This window comes from Perca flavescens, chromosome 8, assembly GCF_004354835.1.
Source record: "Perca flavescens isolate YP-PL-M2 chromosome 8, PFLA_1.0, whole genome shotgun sequence".
Lineage (NCBI taxonomy): Eukaryota > Metazoa > Chordata > Actinopteri > Perciformes > Percidae > Perca > Perca flavescens.
This window is the reverse complement of record NC_041338.1, coordinates 31,333,605-31,339,604: the sequence shown is the minus strand read 5'-3', so window position 1 is coordinate 31,339,604 and position 6,000 is coordinate 31,333,605.

Genomic DNA, 6,000 nt, shown 5'->3' with positions numbered 1-6,000 from the left:
TGCATTTGGAATATAAAAGGTTTCTCTCTGCAATAACCATTTCAGTCGATCACCACCCGAATGTTCTTTTTGAAGGTTTCTAGGCCTTCAACCATAAGGCTGTCCGGATCACTGTTATGCTCTTTAAAAAAGTGCTTTGCATTTGTTATCTGTAAGTTTACTTTCTCATTAATTTTGTTGATTTCAATTATCAGGTTTTTGCAACCATATTGTGTCTATTAAAGGTGAAACTGTGTGCTGAGGGCTACACCCTGAAGAAAGCTTTTTGCGGTGCGGTGCTGTGTGCGGGTTGATATTCACTCTGTTTTAACATGGACTATGGTAATTTCAACATGAAATCACCAGAAGGGTGCTTTGGACCTTTCTTCTTCTTTTTCCATAATTCCAGTTAGCGACTGAATGCACCCAGTTGGCTCTACATTTGACACACTTTCTTAGATCTTAAAATCTAGTCTGCAACCTGAGACGCCATATGGCTACATGGAGTCTCAGGTCACATATTGAACCAACTGCATAGCTTCTCTCAATACCCAGAACTGTCTTGAGCAGACAGAGAGTAAGTGAGAGCTGAGGGCAGAGTACCACGAAGATAGAGAGATGGTGTTTGACTCAGATAAATTGCTCCATCAAAGAGGACTGACAATGAAATCCCATTTCAAGGATCAAGAGTCAGTTCATTCCACCTCAGAAGGAGCTGTGTTTCCATCAGTACAGCTTGATTACGAATCCACTTCAACTGCAATGTGAGAGACAGACAAAGGAAAATAGCAACAGACCTATGCCTCAAAGTGACATCACCAAAGAATGTAATGATGAATTAGGATGTGACGAGAATGCAATTTGCAGAAAGAGAGGAGCAGAAGGAAAAGTCTTACTGGCAATCCAGCACACATAACAGTTTTGATGTTTTGTGTCATCTGTCTTCGGCTTGCTTAGACCAGGTCAAGAGTGCACTATGCTGTTTAATTTGTCAAGGCAAATTACAAATAAGTATTGGAAGAAAATGCTAATAATGACTCAAAGAAAACATGGTGTCTGATGTGAATTAGAAAGAGCTACCATCTGCCATGGGGGGCCCCCATGGCAGATGAGTCATCCCAGATGAGTTTACTTTGGGGAAAAGCTGATATGGATTTCCCACTCTTACCAAGTTGTCAGCACCTAATGGGTAGACCAAGAATATGAGAGTAGCCATTGTGATTGGCTTGTTACAAGCCTCTTCCATTCCTGCTATTAATAATAAAAGATCGGCTGATAATATATGTTTCCACATTCACTTCTTTGTTTCTGTGTTCAACCGTGATGCCCCTGCAGCCCCAAGAATAACAACAAAACGTTTTGTTGCTACTCCCTTAGCGAACTTGAGCATGGCATGGTAAACTTTGTGATACTTTCATTATTAAAATGAAACATGGTTCATGAGTACCACGAACACCCTGCTTGAGCTACGTTACTGGTTACTGGTTCCACGGCGTTCATGGTTCGACTGGTCGTGACTGTTTTCCTAAGATGGCACCTGCCTGTATACGCAAACGGTACTGTCTTTATAAACTATCTTTTTAATAAACTGTCTGTACACTTACAAAGTTCATAATGCTTCGGTTTACATGTAGGGACGCTCATTATGCTACCGTGGAAGTGTGGTGTTATTTTTAGCCTTGTTAGTGGTATAGAGATAGCGATTATTTTTTACCAGTGACCCGACTACTAGCGTTACAAGCTAATTAGCAATTCGCGCTCAAACTGGTCACATTCGATCAGTGACTCTAATCTGACCACTTTTTTCAGTAACGAGTAATCTAACGCGTTACTATTTCCAAACCAGTAATCAGATTAAAGTTACTTATCCAAGTCACTGTGCGTTACTATTTTTGTCATTTTCCTTAGTAAAAATATATATATTTGCTTTCTTCTTGCGTCTCGGGGAGTGAAGTCACGTATGCGACAAGTCACGTTTTCAACATGTGGACAGGTCACGTGTACCACGCAGCGACACAAACGTAAACAACAACGGAGGGAGGAGAGAGATGTGTGTTTTCTAGCTGGAAATACAGTCACTATTTTGAGTTTGTGTCAGCTAAAGACGGCAATATTAAGGTTGGTTGTACACTCTGTGCTATCTAGCTACAAAAACACTACGTCAAATTTGAAGAAACATTTGGAGTCGCAGCACTGCAGTCAAACTTACAGAGCAAGTCCCAGCAGGTGGTGCGAAGCAGAGAGCAGGAGGTCCCCTACCACCCAAACAACAAAAAATGGACTTCGGTGCAAAACCAGTAAGTGGAGGAGAGTTGAAAAAGTTGGTCGGGCAGTATGTTGTAGAGGAAATGTTGCCAGATCCCGACTACTGGCAACGCTGAGCCGCCTCACAGTAAACCGGTTGTCATTTTTATGTTGAGGCTGTGGGGGTGTTGTCGGCAGCTGCTGAATGTAACTAATAAAGTAACTTGTAATCTAACTTCGTTTGCTTTTAAAATCAAGTAATCTGTAAAGTAACTAAGTTGCTTTTAAAATCAAGTAATCTGTAAAGTAACTAAGTTACTTTTTCAAAGTAACTGGCAACACTGCATTCGATTAGCATGAACACAGATCCCAGAGAACGGTCCACTCGGTACACATGTGTTATTAACCCCTAGGTTCATTTTGCGTCGGAATTGTCCTTTAATGATACTGTAGCAGCAGTCGGTCTCTGACTTATTGACAGTACTTGAGAGTGGCAGCCTCCAAGTGATGTCAGTCAAACCTCATGTACAACAGGGAGATGACATCAGTGATTAGGTCAATAGCCAGTTAGATTCTTCATTGGTTACGGTGGATTGGACTACATTTACCAAGGGACCCGGGCCTGCAGCTTTCTCACACTGCTAACACATGCCCTGTATGTGTTCGGGAACATCCACACAAAAACATGAACACTATACTGCATACAAGCACTCACATGATGCACATTAATACACTGCACACAGAAGGGACACACAAGCCAAGCTCCATCACCCTGACACACATTCATATTCCACCCTGACATCTCTGGTAACTGGACACCTGCTCTCTCTCAACAATGTCAGAACAAACAGAACATATGGTAGGAAAAAAAAGGGAAAAAGAGGTACAAGGTTATAGCATTAGGAAGGTTGAGCCACAATCAGCTGATGGTGTTTTTTTAATTTTGCAATTGTACTTCAGTCGCTCCAGGACATTTCTTTAAAGTGCTCATATTATGCTAATTTTTAGGTTCATAATTGTATTTAGAGGTTATATCAGAATAGGGTTCATACTTGTATTTAGAGGTTATATCAGAATAGGGTTCATAATTGTATTTAGAGGTTATATCAGAATAGGTTTACATTTTACATTTACATTCATGTTTTTTGTTGCTGCAGCTCCTCTTTTCACCCTGTGTGTTGAGCTCTCTGTTTTAGCTACAGAGTGAGGCATCTCACTTCTGTTCCATCTTTGTTGGGAGTCGCACATGCACAGTAGCTAGGTAAGGACTACTAACCAGTCAGAAGCAGTGTATGAGGGAGTGCCATGCTAGCAGCTAGGACAAGCAGCGAGCATTATAACAAAGTGTGTTACAAAGTGACCACGTTTGTCTCTGAAGTAAAGGCTGGACTACAACAGAGCTGTTTGGAGCAGTTTGTGAACAGTGTTTTCTGTTGGAGATGGTAAGTCCCTTTGGGGGGGGACTTTGGGCTTTTTCACTTTATAAACCTATAACATGCATAAAAAGATATATAACACAATAAAGGAAAGGGAAAAAGCCAAAAAGCATTATATGAGCATTTTAACTGATTTCCTGTTCAAACCATTGCTTAACTTTCTAACCCACATCAGGAGATAAGCGTTTTGTCCAGTCACCTTAAAAAAAATATTTTTTTATATATATTTATAGGCCACAGTGGGATTTTTTTTAGTTTTGCTGGTTTGGGTAATTTGGCTAACATGTTAGCTTGTCTGATTTTCTGATTTCTCCAGATTCTTGCCCCATCAGACTTTGTTGTAGCGATGTCGCTGCGTTCCCAGATCTCACACACTGTAGTTTGGTGAGTATGATTTTAGCTGTAGTAACAATGGAAAAGTTACGAAATAAGATAAAAGTTGAAATAAGACGGAATTGCTCATCAGGTTTTCTCATAACTTAACCAAAAGCTGAGAGAAAAGCTTTGTGCATGTGTGTGTGTGTGTGTGTGTGTGTGTGTGTGTGTGTGTGTGTGTGTGTGTGTGTGTGTGTGTGTGTGTGTGTGTGTGTGTGTATGTGTGTGTGCATTTGTGTGTGTGTTTGTGTGTGTGTGTGTGTGTGTGTGTGTGTGTGAGATAAAAATACTGTACTTGAAGAATTTTTCAGGTTAAAAGTCTGACAACAGTAAAATGACCTTTGGTCGTTAACTGATTTAATTTAAGCAGCTTGCATCAGGTCTTACACTGCACCAGCATCACGACAAACCACTAGAGGGCTGTGAACTCATTTTCCCAGAAGGCAACGATGGAAAAAGAGAATCACACCAAGGGCACTACATGGAGAGTTTATTGACGTGCTTTTGTTACTGCATGTCACTTTTTTTTTAAACATTTTGGTAGCTTTTTTCCTCATTTTTGTTGTTTTTGTTCCAACGTTTTTGTGGCATTCTCAGACATTTGTCACCTTTTTGTAAATTTGTTGCTTTTGCCGACATTTTTGTATGCTTTTTGACACATTTTTGTTGACATGAAGCCCTACGAAAGTCATCAAAAGAGTTCCTTAGCCATCATAGAATTTAGCAAACCAAAAAAAAAACATTTATAAATTTTTTTAACAACTGCCTGAATATGAAAACTCTCTGCTTCTGGGGAAATTTCTGATTCTCAGATTCGGCAAATCTGCCATATTCTGCTTTTAATGTCAGGTAATTGCAGTTTAAAAAACACTTACCTGTGTTTTTGGTTTGGCGCACAACTAGGCAGGCCAAAATGTAAGCCAAATTGATGTACGGGCCGGATCTAAATCTGCAAGGGACCGGATTTGGCCCACGGGCCTTGAGTTTGACACATGTGATCTAGATCTTTGGACTTTTACTATGAATTAGTAAATATATATTTAAACCGGAGTAGTTTTAAGTCCTAGGAGGTAGGTACAAGTCAAGTTTGAAGACTTTAAGAGCTGCAAGTTCAGAAGAAGTCCTTTGTGTGTCTGAACACACGGTGTTATTAGATTTGGATATTTTCCTTTTAAACCTCTTTTAATAATGTGTTTTACAGTAAGTACAGTGAGACAAGTATTGTATTCCTAACATTTCAAACAAGAGGAAAAACATGAAATTCTTTGTTTTATTGCAGTGAGTCACTGGCCCAATAACTGAATCCACTGCTGCTGACTTTGATTTAAATTTTGACGTTGTAGGATTTCAGCAAAGTTTTTTTACTATTGAAGTCCATTTTAAAGAGGAAAAAAAGAGAAAAGGAAGTTTTTCCTCGCTGCCGTCACACCAAGTGCAATTCCTTTTGGGGGAATTGTTGGGTCTCTGAAATTATAGAGTGGTCTAAACCTACTCTTTGTGGAAAGTGTCTTATGCTAGGATTTGACACTATAGATACAATTGAATTGAATTTTACTGATGTAAATTAATAAAACGTTACATATGAGCCTCCACCGACAGTATGTGTGCAGTATTCATAGGAACAGCATATGTTCATCCTTAATTCATGAAGTCTGCCTTTACCACAGTCTGACAGGAAAGTCTTGTGTTAAATCACCTCTGAAGAAATACAAATCGGTCTAAGAATATTACACTGAGTCAGGGAGAGAGCTTATGAGAAATAACTGTCCTTCTAGAAAAAAAAAAGAAGATGGACTGGTGGTGGGCTGGTCTATCCATTCCAGAAGAGAAAAAGAAGTAGGACATCAGTGTTGAGTGATTAGAATAACAACAGTGGGCAGACAAGTGTAGATCTCTGCTGTGGAACATACGTGACAGGCAACTCCATTTTTCAGCCGCCTGCCGCCAAAACGTTTGATCTAGCTCT